Below are 21,514 nucleotides of genomic sequence, written 5' to 3' on the forward strand. Positions count from 1 at the left end.
GATGGGAATGAGGTTCCAAATGCTCCTGGCTCTGCAGTAAGCACCACAAGGAAACTTGCTGAGGTACCAGTGCCCTTAGTCCAGGACTGAGTCAGCTGTTGAGAGGTGTCCAGAAGCTCCAGGTTTGTGATGAGCTAAAGTAAGTGATGGCTTTCCATTCTAAGTGTTCCTGGAGGAAAGGGAAATGTATTCTTCTCAGCATCTGGAATCTGGCAGAGAACAACACTGTTCTCATTGTCTGGAGTGAAGAGAGAGGATGCTGGGCTCTAAGTTCCCAGAGCAGTGCACTGGAAAGTCCTGGGTCTACAGTGTGTTCTACTCTGCTGGGTTCTGTGATGCCCACAGACTCTCAGTGAGAGGCATCCTCCTCCCCAGAGTGCAGTGGGCAGCTTGAGCCACTGTATGCTCTAACTCTGGATGGGTTGATGCATTCACGGAAGAGTGGCAGAGATCATACCACAGAGCCAATATCTTGTTAAAAAGAGGAAGCTATGGGCTTTGTGTGTAAAGTTGCTTAATACACAAGCCTGGAGACATGGGCTCAACCTTTGGAACTCATATAAAGGTGGAAGGAGAGAATCCACTCTACAGAGTCATCCTCTGGCCTTCACACACTAATAATTAATAAAGAAGTAAGTAAATAATAAATACATTATTATTTGAGAGAGAGACAGAGAGAGAGAGACAGAGAGAGAGACACAGAGAGAGAGAGAAGAGCTAGGAAGTTTGAAGAAACAAGCCAGTTCAGTAATTTACCCCACATTAAGTCCTTTCCAGGTAGTTCTGATCTGAGATCTCTGTGGGTTTCTGTAAAGACCTGGATCTTCAGACACCGTCTACAAGAAAGTTGGGCATAGGTAAAGATGAAGGAAGATTTGGGTGGGTGCAGGTGCAGTAGAATAGTTATCACACACAGGACAGTACAAGGGGGCCTCACTGGAAGGTCAGGGTAGCCCCAAGTTTGACCTAAAAGTCAGGAAATCTCTGGTTCTTTTCGTATGCAGAGAAATAAGAGGTGGACAGTCCACCCCTTATTTTTTTCTTGGCTCAGCCTTGCAACCTGATACCACTAAACTCACTGCTTCCTGTTCCAAATGTTAGCCAGCAGCATCGCCAGCCAGCAGCATCTCTCTAGTAGTATGTAGCCATAGTCTCAGCAAGGATGGAAGCCATGTTCGTAAGGGAGAGGCACCATGACGTCATTCTGTTATGGGTGTTGCAGTTGAAATGACCTCAAGCCAAACATACTGGTAACTCATTAGCATTGTACTCATGGCTGACAGCTGTAGCCCACCCTAAGCAAAGTGCATCTAACGCAGTTTTCCTGTAAGATACGGCCTTCTTGTGTTTGGGGATGCTAGGCTGCACTTGGACTCCATGCTTGGGGCCATTTTGGTCATCAAATACCCCACAAAAATGTAAAGACTCTGACCCATTAAATGAGACCATGGAAAGGATGCTTTGACTATGTATAACTGTACATGGGATCTGGACCAAGGTGTCATAACCATTGCCTTCTTTACCTAAGCTGAGCTAAGAGCAATGGGTGGCACAAGATCTTTCATCCACATATGTATTTGAGTTCCTGGGGAAATCCTGAGTGTATTGATGTGGAGGCTAGAAATACATTTTAATGAATATTCAGAATCCACAGGGAATGAGGATTGCAGTGTTTACTACGTAACACTCTATTTTTCCAATAATCTGTTCACCGATCCCAGCTTTCCAAAGTGATTATCCCCTAAAGGCTGGGCAGGATGTGGGAGGTCAGGTGGTGGCTCTGTGGGGACAGCAGCTCCTCCCAGAGGCCGATCCTTGCTTGGACCTGCAAGCCTGCAGGTTGTCTTCAACATTACTCCTACTGTGACCTACCTTTGATAACACTATTGGGATCCTAGATTGATTTTTGATGAGAAAGTTGGAAATGAATATTTTTTTTCTCTGAAACACATGGCCTTTTAACATATAGATGGCTAATTAAAATAAAAGACCTTAAGTAGTATGTCAGCCATAAAGCGGAAGTAACATGTTAGTAGACATTCATGTCGACTTGAATTTAGTCGAGAAGCTAGACAATGGCTCAAGCAATCTACCTGTCCGTCCAGTTGCATCTGTTTATGTCAGTTACCATATTTGATAGATAACCTGTCTGTCTTCCCTTCCCCTCCTCTGTTTCCCTTTTCTCTTCTCTACTTCCCTTCCCTCTTTACTCTTCCTCAACTTTCTGAAAAAGTCTTGTTGTAAAGAGTAGGCTAGTCTTGGACTTGCCATGTAGCCAAGGATATCAAATTAGATATCCTCCTGCTTTAACAGACATGTGCACCCAGCTCTATCTGCTAAAAATATAAAAATACAAATAAATTTCTGCCTTAGGAAAATAGCTGAGGTTTTAGATGAATAGGACTCTTGTGTCAGATCAGGATAGCACAAGATCGGCATTCAACGAATATATACTATTTTTTTTTTTTAACCTGGGACTGCCTAACTCTCTCCTATAGCTAATAGAGACTGCCTGGCGGCAGTAACAAGGAAACTGACTTCACACAGAAGAAGCAGGATGATTGCCTTCGCGCTTTCAAGTGTATCAACCGTCTTGCAATAAGTGTGTTTGGGTTTTGTCTTTATCTTGTGCCTCTCGGTATAAAAGCTTTCTGCGTGGTTATGTCTGTGAAAACAAAAGCCTCTATTTTTCTTTCTCTAATAAAAGCTGGGTAATGAAAGATAAGGATAGGTTCGCACCATGGCTACCGCGGTTGTCAACGGCCCTTTGAGGCGTCGTTTTTCTGTGGAAATCAGCTAATGAGTGGAGTTTTCCACGAGACTCTGAGGTGACTTTTCGACTAGAGAGCAGAAGTCAGTGACACTTTTTCCTGTGGCATGTTGAAGGGTTTTTTGTCTGGTTTTGTGGAGACACCAACAACAGTCGGGTCTGGCGCCAATCTGGCTAATTATCGCAGGTGGATCTTTGACCCCAGGAGGAGAACAAGGCCCTGGGGCACTTCTCTGTGGCATCCTCGGGACCCTTCCAAAGGGATAGACTGCTGGTCTGAAAGCTGCTTGGGTTATAATGATTCTCGAATGGGCTTTTATGTGGACAAGCAATGTGACCTGAAGCATTGGGGACACGAGAAAGGACACTTTTTATGCAGCTGGTGATGTGAGCTGAGAGCAAAAGAGATTTTAAAGATCAGCAGGCAGGCGCTCTTAAGCGTTACAGAGTGTCCTCCGAATGACGAGGGTACTCGGTGAATGGCACTTAAAGTTCCCATTTTTGGGGGGAGGAGATAACAATATGTGCTTTATACTCAGTGTGGATTAGGTGTGGGTTTAAGAGCTTGCTGTGTGTAGTCTCACTGACTTAACCATTTTGGGGATCTGGAGGGGTTCAGGCTGTGCTGACCAGTGTTTTAAAGGTGAGGGGACCGAGGCCATCCCCTGGGACTCACTGAGCCCCACTCAGTTGACCCTAAAGCTTGTACCCCTCGAGGATTGATAGAGTGGCTTAGGTGTGGCTGAATTTATTCACCTAGCAGACCAAAGCAGGATGGGAAATTTCTATGTCAATAGCTGGGAACAAATTTCCTCCTCTTCCTCCTCCTTTTTTTTCTTTTTTCAAGTTAATTCTGTTATATAAAAAAGGAACTTAGAAATAAAAAAAAGCACTACTCACTAATATGAACCAGACACAAAACCCCCACCTTGCTGTAGTTAGACTAGACATTCTGATGTTGTGGTTCCACCTTAGATTTTACAGTGCAGGGTATATTTTTATGCATTATTTACGACCAAATGTGAACAATCAATGGCAGAGTTAGAACTAGAAAACATTTACCTTTATATCCGCTTATGTAACTCATGCCCATTAACTACCTCCAGTCTTTCTCCACCCCCTAATATTTAGCCTCTCTTGTCATCTTTTCAACATGGTGTACTATACCAAATATATACATATATTACTGGCTAGGTTATGAATATGAGGGAGAGACCATGTGGGTTTTTTTAATTCTAAGATTTATAACCTTACTTATTATACATTCAAAATAATCCATTTTCATGAAGATTTTGTGACTGTGTTTTTCTTTAGAGCTTAATAGTATTCCATTTTATATCTGCTTTAAGTCCAGGGATGACTACAAGCTCATCTGAGAGAAAGGCAAGTCATGTAAGAAGCTGAGTGATGCATTATGGACCCACTAATTATTAGCAATAGAGGCTATCCATTTGACCTCACTCTCTCTTTCAGTCTGGATGCAGGGTCACATCCTCACTGGTTCACAGACCATAGGTAGACGACTGAGGCCTATGCCTTTAGAAGGGGCAATTGGCTCCTTGTCACGTTACTTTCTTCAAACATGAAGCAAGACTATCACAGTCAGCTGGAGAGTCCAGAGCTTGTGAGGCTGTGATATTAACTGTGCATCTCAGGAAAATACCCTGGGAAAGAAACAGGTGTGTGAGCATCCTTTCCCACCAAGGCCTCCTTGTTTTTCTAAGTCAAGACATCATGCCTTGGCCGAGGTGGGAAGGACCTGCTTTATGGACTCTGCTTAGGGATGGAGAGCTAAGTACCAGGCTGAACCAGTTCCCTCATGGTACTGTTGGTATTTCTGTGATTGGCATCTCATAGGTCTGGTTCTCATTTCTCCATGAGCTGCAGTCATCATGCTAGGCTTTTATAACCTGCAAGAGTTTTGAGCATGTTGGGGTACCTGTCCTGTGTGGATGTGGTGAAGTCTCCATCCCTAAGTGACTGGCAGCATAGTAGAAATGCATTGGGAAGTACAGGAAGCTGGCAGTCCAGAGGTCGTGCTTGCCAGCAGGCTGCTTACCCGAGACTTCTGGAAACCATCCTTCTCTTCTTCTTGTCAAAACCTCACCAGCTGCTTCATGCGGGAGGTTAATTAACGCAATTAACAACGGATGCCTTAATTGTAGCTGTTTAGAGAGACTCTTTACTGTTATCATTGTTATTATTGTTTTGTATACAAGTCTCTGCACACTTGGATATCTCTTTAGTAAAGCAAATAAAACCATAATTAGGTACAGCCTAATTTAAACAGTAGCAGCCGCCTGGAGCCGGAAACCATAATTCAACAAGGAGCATTCTTGACAAATATTTTGTTGGTGCAGTAATTGGCTCTGTGCCAGAGAATGATGCTTGGTTCCTGGAGAGCTCTTACCTGCAGCCTGGCCAGAAGAGGAATACTGGACAGAAGCAGACAGACTGCCTGCAAACTCTTGAACAAGCCTGGAGATGAGGGTGAAGCTAAAAGAAACATCACTCACGTCCGTGGCTACAAAAGCAGTGTTCTTAGATGCTGGGAGCTTGTAGTCCGTGGCTACAAAAGCAGTGTTCTTAGAGAGTGGGAGTTAAGAGAAAAGCCAGAGGCAGTTGGTTGTGTTCAGATTGTGGCTTGGGATGCTGAGAAGGAAAGAAACTGAGATCAATCAGATCAGCAGATGAAACCATCAATCAAGAAAGCATGTCTCTCAGGCCTTGACCAAGGAGTCTCTTCTGTTTCCCAACGGCACAAGAGGCTCACAATGGGAAGTTGGTGCATCAATATGCTAATGACGGCCTCTTTAAGTGAAATTAATGCCTGGATTGTGTGCATGGAGCAGCCCTTCATTATTCCCTGTGATATGAAGATATGTTGGAGATTCTTCCGGGCCTCTCGGTGACACTCTTCGTACAAAATTTATCTCTTTTATGGGTTTGAAGCTCTTTCAGATACATATCAAAGACCTTTCCATGCCTCTACCATGCATAATATATTCTGCAACAGCTCGTAATAAATCATCTTCCTTCCCTGACTGGTTAGCATGAGCTGACATGGTTGTTGCCAGGGCTGAAAAGATTTGGAATCCTTATATTTAATTCTTTGCCTCTCACAGAAGCACTTTCTGTCCTCCCACTTCTCCAGAGAAGCCCCACAGAAGAATGTGGAGCTGGGATCGCCCCCAAGTACAGTTCTGTTTTTAAAGATAGCCATGAAAGAAATTATCCAATAAAAATAATAAAATAAAATAATAGGTTAAAAAAAATAAAGGTACCCATGGGTGGATGATCCAAGAAATGTGGCACACTCTCCTCATGTTAACAGGATATCTCACTCTCTTCTGTCTCATTTTTTTTTGTTCCCAGAAGCAGGTATAGTAGTACAGATACTTGCTGCATTTTCAGATCACTTAGCTTAGGCAAGGTGTAACATACCACGACTTGCATCTGAGTGAAGCACAGAAGAGTTTTTTGTTTTTTGTTGTTGTTGTTTTGTTTTGTTTTGCATGGAGAAAAGCAAAGTAAGACAAAGGATAAGGCTGTTCAAAATAAAATGGAGGCTTCAGGGCTTGTTCCTAAGTCACTGCTGGCTGCTTAGCATAAGAGGTTCTAATTCGAATCACTATTCCAGCTTGTTTCTCCGGACCATTTGCTTGGAAATCTTTTCCCAGCATTTTACTCTGAGGTAGTGTCTGTTTTTTTTTTTTTTTTTCTCCAATGAGGTACATTTTCTGTATGCAGCAAAATGCTGGGTCCTGTTTATGCATCCAGTCTGTTAGTCTATGCCTTTTTGACTTTTTTATTGGGGAATTGAGTCCATTGATGTTAAGGAAAGATATTAAAGAAAAGTGATTGTTGCTTCCTGTTATTTTTGTTGTTAGAGGTGGAATTATGCTTGCGTGGCTATCCTGGGTTTGTTGAAAAAAGATTGCTTTCTTGCTTTTTCTAGGGTGTAGTTTCCCTCCTTGTGTTAGAGTTTTCTATCTATTATTCTTTGTTGGGTTGGATTTGTGGAAAAATATTGTGTAAATTTGTTTTTTTTTTCATGGAATATCTTGGTTTCTCCATCTATGGTAATTAAGAGTTTTGCTGGGTATAGTTGTCTGGACTTGCATCTGTGTTCTCTTAGAGTCTATATGACCTCTGCCCAGGAACTTCTGGCTTTTATAGTCTCTGGTGAGAAGTCTGGTGTAATTCTGATAGGTCTGCCTTTGTATGTTACTTGACTTTTTCCCCTTACTTTCCCCCTTCTAATATCCTTTCTTTATTTTGTGCATTTGGTATTTTGATTATTATGTGATGGGAGGAATTTCTTTTCTGGTCTACTCTATTTGTAGTTTTGTGGGCTTCTTGCATGTTCATGGGCATCTCTTTCTTTAGGTTGGGAAAGTTTTCTTGTATAATTTTGGTGAATATATTTACTGGCCCTTTAAGTTGGGAATCTCTGCTTTCTTCTATACCTATTATCCCTAGATTTTGTCTTCTTACTGTGTCCTGAATTTCCTGGATGTTTTGTGTTAGGAGCTTTTTGCTTTTTGCATTTTACTTGATTGTTGTGTCAATGTTTTCTATGGTATCCTCTGCACCGGAGATTCTCTCTTCTATCTCTTGTATTATGGCCTCAAGCTGTATTACAGAGCAATAATGATAAAAACTGCATGGTATTGGTACAGAGGCATGCAGGTAGATCAATGAAATTGAATTGAAGTCCCAGAGATGAACCCAAATACCTATGGTCACTTGATCTTTGACAAAGGAGCTAAAACCATCCAGTGGAAAAAAGACAGCATTTTCAACAAACGGTGCTGGTTCAACTGGAGGTCAGCATGTAGAAGAATGCAAATCAACTCATTCTTATCTCCTTGTACAAAGTTCAAGTCCAAGTGATCAAGGACCTCCACATAAAACTAGATACACTGAAACTAATAGAAGAGAAAGTGGGGAAAGCATTGAAAACATGGGCACAGGGGAAAATTCCTGAACAGAGTTACAATGGCTTATCTCTGAGATCAAAAATCAACAAATGAGACCTCATAAAATTGCAAAGCTTCTGTAAGGCAAAGGACACTGTCAATAGGACAAAATGGCAACCAACAAATTTGGAAATCTTTACTAATCCTACATCCAATCAAGGGCAAATATCCAATATATACAAAGAACGCAAGAAGTTAGTCTCTAGAGAATCAAATAACCCTATTAAAAATGGAGTGCAGAGCTAAACAAAGAATTCTCAACTGAGGAATACTGAATGACCGAGAAGCATCTAAAGAAATGTTCAACATCCTTAGTCATCAGGGAAATGCAAATCAAAACAACCCTGAGATTCCACCTCACACCAGTCAGAATGGCTAAGATCAAAAGCTCAGGTGACAGCAGATGCTGGAGAGGATGTGGATAAAGAGAAACACTCCTCCATTGTTGGTGGGATTGCAAGCTGGTACAACAACTGTGGAAATCAGTCTGTCGGTTCCTCAGAAGATTGGACATAGTATTACCTGAGGACCCAGCTATCCCACTCCTGGGCATATACCCAGAAGATTCTCTAACATATAACAAGGGCACATGCTCCACTATGTTTATAACAGCCTCATTTATAATAGCCAGAAGCTGGAAAGAACCTAGATGTCCTTCAACAGAGGAATGAACACAAAAAATGTGGTACATTTTCACAACGGAGTACTATTCAGCTATTGAAAACAATGAATTCATGAAATTTTTAGGCAAATGGATGTAACTAGAAAATATTCTGAGTGAGGTAACCCAATCACAAAAGAACACACATGGTATGCACTCACTGATAAGGGGATATTAGTCCAAATGCTTGGAATACCCAATATACAACTCACAGACCACATGAAGCTCAAGAAGAAGGAAGACCAAAGTGTGGGTGCTTTGGTCCTTCTTAGAAAGGGTTACAAAATACTCATGGGAGCAAATACGGAGACAAAGTGTGGAGCAGAGACTCTAAAGACTGCCCCACCTGGGGATCCATCCCATATACAGTCACCAAACCCAGACACTATTGTGGATGCCAAGAAGTGCATGCTGACAGGAGCCTGATATAGCTGTCTTCTGAGAGGCTCTGCCACAGCCTGACAAATACAGAGGCAGATGCTGTCAGCCAACCAGTGGACTGAGCATGGGTTCCCCAATGATTTCCCCAATGGAGGCATTAGAGAAAGGACTGAAGGAGCTGAAGGGGTTTGCAACCCCATAAGAAGGACAATAATATCAACCAACTAGACTCCTCCCCCAGTGCTCCCAGGGACTAAACCACTAACCAAGAAGTACACATGGAGGGACCCATAGCTCCATCTGCATATGTAGCAGAGAGTAGCCGTGTTGGGCATCATGGGAGGGGGGGTCCTTGGCCCTGTGAAGGCTTGATGCCCCAGTGTAGGGGAATTTGAGGGGGAGGCAGGAGAGGGTTGGTGATTGGGGGAACACCCTCATAAAAGCAGGGAGAGGCAGGTAGGATAGGGGGTCTCCAGGTGCAGGGACTGGGAAAGGAGATAACATTTGAAATGTAAATAAAGAAAATATCCAATTTTTTTAAAAAGAGGTTCTAGTCTGTAATTTGGAATAGCACCAGAGAAATAGGAGTGCAAACCTGAAGAGTCAGCAGAGTGGAGCAGAAGGCTAATGTTTGTTTATCAAGAAATATAGATTGTCTATTTGTGGAGTTATTCCCCAAGACCAGTGTGTATTCAAGAAAATGTACCCTGAAGTTCGAATGGCTGGATGGACTCCCTGGGCTGCTCAGATATTCTTGCCTTTTTTTTTTCCTGTAAAAGCAAACCTCAAATTTACAGCTGAACAGATGATCGAGTGACGCTTTCCAGACTCTCTTGCAGCTAGGAGTAATGATGATAATTCAGATGACCAAAGATTAAGTTTCCTAAGTCATACACCTGGGAAAAGTAACAAAAACAATATTTGAACCCAGAACAATTCAGTTCCCCAACAAATAATCTTTAATTGCTTATTTTTTTCTTTTTTCTTCAATCTAGACTTCCTGTAGGATCACTTTTAAACTTTCTAGAGAATAAAGAGTATGCCTAACTTAAAAATGGATTTTACTTTAGAACAGTTTTATTATTACTTAGAGGTACTCTATTTTATATAAAAGATATAGTAAATAAATAAAAATACATCATTTGAATAGTCAATGAATAGTTTATTTTAAGTAATAAATATGTTTTAATTAGTTTTATTGGATTTATTCAATTTAAATGCAGTAAAATTTGTGGGCTTCTGATGAATAGTTTGTTTGGTGAAAAGATGGATACAGGATATGATTGTCTCAGTTGCTGCTAGTTTAATTATCCAAGCTGAATGAATGAATTATCTAAGTATCATTTACCAGTGATGCTTTGAGTGGCTCTTTATACACTCAGAAAAGATGTGTACTATATTGTTTGAGTTTGTGTAGAACTCAACGGAGCTGTCTGAACTACAACAGATGGCTGGATGAGGATCCAAATCCAGAAGACTCTTCCAAATGTCCAGCAAGTTGCATGAAAGCCACGTTCTCTGCTTAACTGGGCAAATGTTTCCTAAGTCATAAACCTGGACCTGAGGAAACCAAGAACCACCTCTCTAGAGTTCCTGGAGGCCAGGGCCCCAAAAAAGGCCCTGGTCAGCTGTTTATATCTTGTCTTAGGAGCTCTGAGGAGAGTGCCACAGAAAGTCACAGCTGAACTTCAGATGGATCCCTCAAATGTAACATGAGATGATTTATATTTCCTGACACTGAACCTCAGTCAATACCTGAAACTCCACTACACATGTCCACTTGAAGCAGTCTTATGTTCATGTGTGAAGCTATAGGAACTATGTATCTTTTTATTAATAACTTTCTTTTTTCTTGTGAATTTCATACATATTGAAATGAAATATGGTCATATAAACTGTGCTTCTCATCTTCCCACTTTTGCAACATCACCTCAAACACCGTCTTCTTCCAACTTCACTTTCTTTTCCTCCTCTTTCTCCTTCCCTCTCTTATCTTACCTGCTGTGTAGGTGTTTATGAATGAGTACAACAGCCATATTGTGTCCAGAAGCATTTCACAGCACTCTCATACCCTCTGACTCTTACATTCTTTCCTTCTCTTCTGTGATAATCCCCTAGGTGTTGGTGAGGGTTGAGATAGGTGTCCCATTTCTGGCTTAACACTCAGTCTCTTCTTCTCTACAATTTAACCCATTGTGTATTTCTTGATCTATACTGTTGGCATCAATCAAAAGAAACTTTCGCTCTGATCAGCTTGAAAGCAGTCTGGGTCTAAAGGTATAAACACAGGCAAATTTGACAGCATGGCAATTTAACAAAATTCCAATAGCAGGGTTTACCCTAGAGACTCTGACCTCCCCCTGCCTCCTGCTCTTAAGCAGGATTATACTAGGCATGAAAATCCCTCTTGTGAAGAAGTTCAAATTCAAATATAGAAAAGTAGGTTACCACATAACAGTTGGGCTACTATTGTACCAATGGGTAGATCTTGTTTGGCAGATCAGTATTGGGACATTCAGTACTCAGTGATGGATAAGACCATTGATGTCTTTTCTCCCCCAGCAGCCTCCATAGCACTTTTTGACACCATGAAAGCTAGCTATCAGGAAGAAAGTTCTTTGCTTGGTTTGAAATTTATTTTCTTCTGTCTTGCAGCCAAAGTGTGTGGTGTCTTCAGCAATAATACTTTACTATGCACTTATAGTAGGTAGCTAAGGGCAATGACAATAGCCTGCGTTGTTTTGGAGACCTCTGGGCCTCCCTGAACACTTCACTCATAGTTAAGTATCCTATGCTTTTATCTTAGGTAGGGCTTTCATTGCTTTGATAAAACATCATGACTAAAAACAACTGGGGAAGGAAGGGTTTATCTATCACACACTTTCACACTGTGTTCCATCACTGAGGGAAGTCGAGGCAGGGACTCAAGGCAGGAATCTAGAGTCAGGGACTGACACAGAGGTCGTGGAAGAATGTTGCTTACTGGCTTGCTCCTCATGACTTATTCAGCCTGCTTTCTTATAAAACTCAAGACCACCAGCCCCAGGGGTGACTCCACTCAGAGTGAACTGGGTCCTCCCACATCAATAGTAACCAAGAAATGTCCTATAAGACTTGCATCTAGGATAATGTTTTGGAGGCATTTTCTCAATTGTGATTCCCTCTTCCCAAGACTCTAGCTTGTGTCAAGTTGACATAAACTTAACCAACATGTTTTGTGTTGTGGTTTTCATTTAACAGCTCATGTCTTCTCAAAGTGACATTGTCTAACCATGCAGGATAATTCTGTTCAAATTATTATTTTTTGAGACAGGGTTTCTCTGTGTAGCCCTGGCTATCCTGGAACTCACTCTGTAGGCCAGGCTGGCCTTGAACTCAGAAATCCACCTGCCTCTGTCTCCCAAGTGCTGGGATTAAAGGCGTGCGCCACCACTGCCCGGCTGTTCAAATTATTTTTAACAGTTAAATTTTGAAACTAGTTTACTACCTATTAAGTTTCCATAAAGATCTCTCTCTGTGCCCTCCCTCCCAATTTGGTTAACCCAACCTCTATCTTCTTCTCTTTCTCCTCTCTGCTTAATCAGCTGACTCCTGGTATTCTCCTTTTTTCTTTCATATCACATGAATCCTACTATCCTGCCAATTACATTTTTATTTGGGTTTTGAGACAGTAGGCTTCCCCATGGCTTTTCAGACCCCCCTCCTTTGGATTAGCCCTCTTTCTACATCATGACTGCTTCCATATTTCAGTGCCCCTCTTTGCTTAAGCCTTTCTACTCCCAGTTGCAACAGGTATCTTCTCAGAAGGTGCCATGAAGATGGCCTGTGTTAGCTCTTCCTAATGCAGTAACATAGAAAAGTGCTTTCCAACCAAGGGGGATTTTGTCCTCAGGAGACATTTGGAAATGTCTGGAGACATTTCATATCTATATCCACGTCACAACTGGAGAAGGCAAGACTTTGACATCTAGTGGGCTGAGGCCACAGATGTTGTTAGACACCCTCCAATTCAGGACAGGCTTTTCCAGCTCGCAGTGTGGATAGTGTTGAGATTCTTGTTGCTGTGGCAAAAGCAGGTTATGGAAGGGACAGTTCTTTTCAGCTCATACTTTATGTCAGCATGCTGCACCGTGGCAGGAAAGGACAATGGTGGGAGCATGAAACAAGTGTTCAGAAAGCAAGACAGGTGACTACCGGTGTTCTGTTAGCTCTCTCCTTTTTATTCAGCATGGGACACCAGCTCATAGAAAAGTCCTGCCCAAAATCAAGGCAGGTCTTCCCAAATCATTAATTCTCTCTGAAGATCCCCTCATAGACATGCCAAGAGGCATGTCTCCAAAGTGATGCTAGATTGCATGATGTTGACAATCAAGATTGAATATTCCATGGGGCTGGAGAGATGGCTCAGTGATTAAGAGCACTGGCTCATCTTCCAGGGGTCCTGAGTTCAATTCCCAGCCACCACATGGGATCTCTCTATAATGGGATTCGATGATGCCATCTTCTGGTGTGCAGATGTACATGCAGACAGAACATTTAACATAAATAAATAAATAAATAAATAAATAAATAAATCTTAAAGAAAACTATTCCATCCTGGTTTATAGATTTCAGTATCTTAGTTGGTGTACAAACGCTTTTGGATAGTAGAGTCTCATTAACATTTGAGGTGAAATGCCCAGCCACCCTAGGTGGTACAGTGTTATATGTACCCTCACTCTTGTTGTGATAGAACACTGCTCAAAAGCAACTTTGTAAAGAAAGGGCTTATTTTATCTTACACTTCCAAGGGACAGTACATCATCAAGAGAAGCCAACACAGGAACCTGTTGGGAGGTAGGAACTGAAGCAGAGACTGGAGGAACGATGCTTAGTGACTCATTCTCCACAGCTTGCTTTCTTATACAACCCATGACCACCTATCCAGGTTTGGTATCTCCAGTGAGCAGGACCCTCCCACATCAATTACTAACCAATAAGACGCTCCCTGGATATGCCCAAAGGCCAATCTGATGGAGGTAACTTCTTAACTGAAGTTTCTTCCTCCTGGATGCCTAGTTTGTGTCAAGCGACAGAAACATAGCCAGCACATCCAGGAAGCAGCTCTGCTGCCTTCCCATTCCTCTCAGGACTGCACACCACAGTCTTCAGTGCACTGATCTGACAACCATTTCCTATTGCATGTAGAAGGCTGACATTTATATAGTTTATCCAAATTAATTTGCATTTAAGATGCTGTGACTTTAAGGGAGTCACATTGTTCAGAAATATAAACAACTATGTTGTGTGTATTTTGTAGACTCTCTTAAGATATTTACTTGATCTACAAATAATTCAATAACATAGCAGCGGAGAACAAATAAGACAATGAAGATGTATGCAGAAGAAAAAAAGAAAAAGCAAGCCTCCCACCCGACAGCCCCCCATCCCACTTGAGTCCTGCTTCCCTTTCCAGAGGCACCTGCTGTTATACTTCAGTGTCCAATTTAGTACCTGTGTGCTTTCTTCATATTTACATTCACAAATATGCACATACAAATTGTATTGCTTACTTTCCTCATAGCTGCCACCAAACACTGAATAAAAGCTACCTAAAGAAGGAAAGGTTTAGTCTGCCTCATGGTTCAAGAAATGCAGTTCCTTACAGTGGGAAAGGCATTGGTGGTGGGCAGTTAGCAGGACAGGTCACATCTAGGCAGATGAACAGAGACACTCTGCCGGAAGTGGGGCTAGGTTCTAACACCCAAGGCCCACTTCTCAGTGGCCCACTTCCTCCAGCGGGGCTTTACCCCTTAAAGGGCTTTTCCCTTTAAAGGTTCGACAGCCTCCCCAAACAACACCACCACCCGAGGAAAACACAGTTCAATCATGTTATTATGCAGCAGGGAATCATTTCATATTCAACCATAACAGAGACACATAGTCTTTTATTAGTATTGAATTGTGTTCGGGCTCATGTATTACCTCCATTCCCTGCCCGCTTCCCTCTCTCTAGTGTGACGGGTCTTAAGAAACAGGGAATATTTCTTTCTTCCGTTTCCATTTCCCGTTTCCACATGGGAATTCTTGAGTTCACTTTGTCCCATTGGCCGCCGTCTAGTGTGGTATGGCTCCAGTATGCCGCATTGGGATGTTTATAGTGAGGTAACTCCTCTGAGGACATATCTAACCTTTCTGGCCCTTAAAGCATAGACCCAGAACTTGATAGACATTTGAATCCCAAGATACTTAGCATCTCCCAGGCTTGGATGCTTTTCATTTGTGCCTTGGTTTTATTGGCTGCAAAAAAGGGGGGCAATTATTGAAATCACCCTGTCCCAGAAAGCAAGACAACCATACCGTTACATAGACATCTTCCATGTTTCCAGAACTCAACATGGAAAGGGAACAATTAGAATCACACTGAATTCTCTTCACTGGCCACAGATGTCTAAGCAGTAAAGCCCATGTCTTAACAAACACCAGGCTTAGGAAGTATTTTTGTTTACTTTCCTAGAATGTCCATTTCGCAGCCGACTAGGCTTTAGGCTGGATATCAGTTGATTCCGATGATTCTTTATTTCACCTTGGCATGTCTTTTATCAGAAATCATATGAGAACTTTTTAATTTATGGGCTTTTATTGCAATCCTCAATTCACCCTGAGTAGTGTATTATTAAGAGTTCTAGAGGTTCTTATTGTCCCTTATCAAAGAATTGTATCTTAGTGCAATTCATCTGTAGTCATTCTTCACAGAGAGAATCTTTCATATTCTCTTTCTTTCATCATACGACAACTCTTGAATACATCATTATTCCCCAATGAGCTTATAAATTATTATCATTAGGCAATTTTTCATATAATCTGATTTTATAAACTGTTTCTTTTTATTATCGTTAGCGGGAAACCAGTAAATGCATCTGTCTGTTTTGATCCCCATTGATAACAGTAATAGAAAAACTTAAGTACAGACATCTTACTGAGCTACAAACACTCTGGCTATGTAATGACTTCAGACCAGGATATGAACATGCACGCAGTCAAGCGCCATGGCTCTCTCTAGAGGGCACAGCTGTCACCTGTCATGCCATCTCAGCTGGTAATGAGGAGTGATAGAAAGGTCTTTGGTTTTTTGGGGGTGATGTGGGGGTTCAGGCTTGAAGCCAGGGCTTGTGCCCAATAGGCACCTTATCACTCTTTCACCGAGTCACACCCTCAACCTCCCAAATGCCCTTAAGTATATTATTTTCTTCTCATAGAAGTGAGTTCTGGAAATGTTAATATACAACTTATCTCTATTTTACTTATGTATATGGCTATTTTATCTGCATTCAGGTCCGTGTATCACATGTTTGTGCTTGGTGCCCATGGAAGTCAGAAGAAAGGATCGGATTCTCTGAAACAGAAGTTACAGGCAGGTGTGAACTGTCATGTGGGTGCTGGAAACTGAACCCCAGTCTTCCCATAGAACAGCCAGTGTTCTTAACCACTGAGCCATTTCTCTAATCCCACTATACATTTCTTAAAATGAAAAGGCAGGCGTATGAACTGCATAGAAGTATGCACTTTACTGTGTGAAATGGTAACCCCAGAAAGAACTTCCAACACACACTCCTGCGTTCTCCTGCTTACCCCTTCCTAGAGAACACAGGCTTCTGTTTCACATAAGAGTGCAGATTTTTTTTCCCAAGTAAAAGCTAGAAGGTACATTTCCCACACGATTTCTATTTTATTTACTGCTGAAGATGGCAGCATTCGTGCATTGCTAGCCATGTCCTCTATCGCTGAGCCACACCTCAGCCCATTCTCAACATGGCTTTAGATCAGTGTTATCCTACAGCACATAGGTGAGGGTGAAGCCATCGTCCTCTCTGTCTGCCATGCTAGCTACATTCCAGCCCCTTGTGCCATTGTTCAGTAAAACGTGCCTTGTGAAACTGTGAGACTGAATTCAAATGTGCTTTATTTTAGTTATTTAAGCTTAAGTAGCTTCTCATGGCTAGTGACCTCTACGCTAGCTAGTGTAGTTGACTGTCCAGAGCTGGAGGCGTGGGTACTTAGCATTACTGCTTGATTCCATGAGTCTGGAGAACTGAGAATGCATTTTTTTCTCCTATTCCAGGAAATCTGTCAGGGGAACTGAGGACTAACGCTCCCTATGAACAGTGTACTGTCCACCAGAGATACACAACCTGTCAACATGCAGAGAGTAAGAATTACAGAGTGCTCAGCCCTCAGGGACATCTATGTCACAGCTCTACCTTCCAAGGTTCAGATATCACTGTATAAAAGGAAGCAGAGAGATCGTAAGAGGGAGAGGAGGTGGGTGGCTTCAAGGACACTGTTTTCCAGGCACACCAGGGAAGCTGTACATACAAACTCATTGTGGTTGTGACAGTGGGCACAAGACCAAATCCATGCATGGAGACGGGAGCCAGGTACAAAGTCCTACATCTAACTAGGAAACTGTTAGCAATGGATAAGCACTAGGAGAGGGAGACTAAGGTTTCCTTAAGCATGTGGCTGGTGGTAAGTCATCCATGGTCTAGCAGAAGGCTGCATATCCAAGGGAATATGAGTAGCACACATTGAAACTCTCGGATTTAGAAAAGAAAGGGAGAGTACCCAAAGTTGGGTGTGCTAGGAAGGGAGTGGATCTAGGAGGAGCTGGGGCGAATCTGATTAAAAATGCACCACAAATGCACCACTTGCGGTTCTCAAAGAACTAATACAAATTGTAAATGATTTCAGATAAATAAGACTAATAAAATGTCAAAAATAAAAAAAAGAATATAGTTACTATTCACAGTCGCTGCTTCTCGGAGCCCTAGCGGTGGCTTAGGTCCTCTTCTGACACCTATTACCTGGATTAGTCTGTGTGATCCTCACACCAGTGATGAAGGATCTGTATTTCTCACCTCAGTCCATATATCACCTTGGTGTGCTCTCTAAACGTGTTTATTTAACAGAATTAGCATACCGTATGAAATAGTGAGGTTCATCATGACATTTGCATACATGTGTGTGTGTATACTTTGATCATGTTTCCCCCTTTCTATGCTCTAAGATAATGCTCATTTAGGTTTTAAAAAAGTCTATGTGTATATGTGAATGCATGTTGCCCATGGAGGTCAGAGGGCATCGGATCCTCTGAACCCGGAGTTGTAGCCAGCTGTGAGCTACGGGTGTGAGTCCACTGCGTGAGCAGTAAGCACTCTCTAGCGTGCCCTTTTCTTCTCCCACAATTGTAAGTGTTCCCTTTTCTAGGGCACTTTACTTGGTTTCAACTACTAACACTTCATCTGACCTTCTATCCGGCAACACAAATATTCTGCTGTCACCTGTTTGTGTGTGTTCCTTTCTCTACCATGAACCTTTGTGCTGTTTCACAGGACGGCCTATCAACTCTGGTCTTCTGACACAAGCTTGTTCTGTGTAGGAGGGTGTCCCGTGCATCACAGACTGATGACCAGTACTGCCGGTCACCACCCTCTGGATCTTTAGATGTTGTAAAGTGAATGCCATAGATGAAGTGTAACAAATTCCAGTATCACGTGGCTTTGGTATTGCCTAATTACCATTAGAGTATTGAGGCTTTATAAACACAGCCTGCTTCATTTCTCTACGTTTTCTCAATTTATTATGTCTTTTAGTAACATTTTATTTTTTTCCAGGAATATTTTATATATTGTTTGTTAAGATTCCCCCCACGCCAGAACATCTTGCAGTGCTTTTGTTATGATTAAAAAATGTTTTCTAATTCCAATGTAATTGGTTATTGTTGGTAGAGAGAACACTACTAATTTCTTGTGTGCTTATCTTGCATACAAAAATCTTGTGTTCTTTGATTAAATATACTTGTCTGAAAATCTTCTAGACTCCTCTGTGCAGATAATCACTTTGTCTGCAAATCAACACCATGTTAGCCCTTTATATTTCTTCACTCTTTGACTTCTTTTCTTTCTTATTAAAAACTTGCTTTTCATACACTGTATTTTGATCATGATTTTTTTCCTTTCTTTACCTCATTGCATTGTCTAATACCTCCAGGAAAGTGCTGAATGGGGGCCTGGGTAGAGAGACACTATTATGTTGCAAGCAAAGGACAAAGACCTGATTCACCCAAGGCCACCTGATAAACTAGAGGCAAAGGCGTGTTCCGTTCTTAGGTTTGCAAATCCTTTGTTTCTGCTCTTTTCATTTTGGTTAATTTGGTTAAAATAAAAACAATTTTCTATCTGAACTCTTTTGATTTAAACCTCATGACAGTCTTCAGAGAAAGTTTGAATACAGTGTATCAGGACATTGACACCTATGTGAGACCTCTGTTACTCTCTTCTGTGGCAAATGCTTATCTATTATCTATTGTCTATTGTCTATTATCTATTATTATTGTTAGTGAGAGAGATTAGGAAGGATGTGGAGGAGTCATGTAGTGAAACTAAATACGTTTAATTTATCATTTAAAATTAAGCAGACACCTGTGTTAGGAACTTTACAATATCACCTCAGGGCATATTTATAGCAATGCTCTGATTTCTATATTATTGCCCTCAGTTTGCAGATAAGGAGTCAATGTCAGGATATCAAGCAACATGTTCAAGGCTTCTTGTGTCGAAGCTTGCAGAAACGTGATTCAGTTCTAGGCTGGACTCAGAACTACCTGTCCTTCTGGATGCCACTGGGCGGAGACATGTAGAAGTACCAAAGGACAAGTTCGGACTCAGATGAAGTGTCAGAACTGGATACTTGTCATTACTTAAACTGAAAGAGAATGCAATAACATGAGAAATAAAGGATATTGTCTTCTGGCATCCCTTTCACATAAATATATTCAAAGTGTCAACATATAATTTAGAAAATGCTCCAATAGTCTGGATACATAGCCTATTATGTCTTCTCTATAAAACAACTGTGGACAGGAAGTTCTGTTTATACCATTTTAGGGCTTGGGAACCTGGAGATGGAAGGACAGTTCACAAATTTCTGGGCCAGGTTGCACACTGCTCTGTGCACCCATCCCTGACAAGTGGGAGAGTCAGCCTAAAGCTTCCAAGTTCTGTTGCCTTTCCAGTTGACACAACGTATTTCAGCAGCTGAACTTTAAAGAATCATTTCCATCATTATGCAGTTCATGAGAGTGGAGAGGGGCTTCTATAAACATGAGTACATGTTTCCAGACAGAGGGGATAATATCCATGACAAACAGCCATTATCTGGAACATCTGCTGAGATGTGTCTCCTGGCTTTACATAATGCATGGCGCGCCGTGCTTCAGGTGGACTGAATGCACTCCAGCTCTGACCATGGTTCCTGGGATCCCTGGGTGTGATGAATGAGATATCTGTTGATCATGGAGTATGATGCTTAATCAAGCACTTTGGCTTCTGATCAAATTTTCTATATTTTTAAACCATAATTATAGCTATAACCAACACTACTTATCTTGCTTTATAATTTGCATAGTGATTCCACATTCATCGTCTGTGAGCATTTAATGCTCCAAACAGCTCTGCTCAGCCATTGTTAATATGGTCCTCATGACAAGGTTTCTGAGCCTGCTCACATGTATTGACAAGGGTATTGTCCTTTGAAGGAGGGGAATTTTTAAAATATGATTTAATGAGCTCCTGTTTAGGCTTAACTATGTCCAGCAAAGAGGACAAATGAATATAAAACAGTTGACTAGATCTCTCTGGGGAAGAGTTTTGGAAAATTATCCTTACTCTTTTTTTGTGTGCCTAAATTCTCTTCTCTTTAAAACAATTTAATTTATTTATGTGTGCGTGTGTGTGTGTGTGTGTGTGTGTGTGTATCAGAAGTTAACACCAAATATCTTTCTTTATGGTTATCCTCATTATTTGTTTATGTTGGCCTATTTATTTGTATTGAGTGGACATTCACATGGCACAGTGCAAAGGTGGAGATCAGAGGCCAACCTCTGGGAGCCCATTCTCTCCTTCTACCGTGTGGGTTTAGGCTTGGTAGCAACTGCCTTAACCCCGAGAGGCATCTTGCTGGCCTCTCTACTTTATTTGTTGAGACAGGGTATCTCACTGAACTTAGCCACCTGGCCCATTAATTCCAAGAGATCCACCTCCCTTTACATCTAATTTCCCCAACCCCTACTGCAGGTGTTATAGAGGGAACCACTGGGTCCAACTTTTATGTGGGTGCTGGGAGTCCAAATTCAGGTCTTCATGCTTATACAGTAGACACACTGGAGATTAAGTCAGGACCCCAGATCCTAAAAATTTAATTTCAATATATGCATGTGAGTAGTCTTTTAAAATATAGGTATACTGTGTTTTAAAATAAAATCATGTATCTCACAAGGCTGGATACAAAGCAACCCCAAGGACTGTCACTGCCTTCATGTCCCCTGCAGTGACACATATTCGACATGGACTTCCTGCTGTGGAGGAAGAAGCTGAGAACACTTCCATGTGTCTACCTATCTTTTTGTTCTTGAACTCTCATTATAGGCTATAGAACCTTCTGAGCTTAAAGGGTTTTTTTTTTTTTTTTTTTTTCACTTAATTCTCTCTTAATTTTTAAAAAGATGTTGCCTACCCTTTTCTGGTTCTATTATCATATTTTAATTCTTCCTTTCTATTCTCTGGTTGTTCTCTTGATGTATGATATTGATTTTGACCACTGGTATACCAGCTTCTCTTGACTTCTCTAAAAAAAGTGTTTATGATAATTTCATTTTGGAGGCTCTCTTTAGTAGCCAGTGAG

The sequence above is a fragment of the Arvicanthis niloticus genome, chromosome 2 (assembly GCF_011762505.2).
Source record: "Arvicanthis niloticus isolate mArvNil1 chromosome 2, mArvNil1.pat.X, whole genome shotgun sequence".
Taxonomy (NCBI): Eukaryota; Metazoa; Chordata; class Mammalia; order Rodentia; family Muridae; genus Arvicanthis; species Arvicanthis niloticus.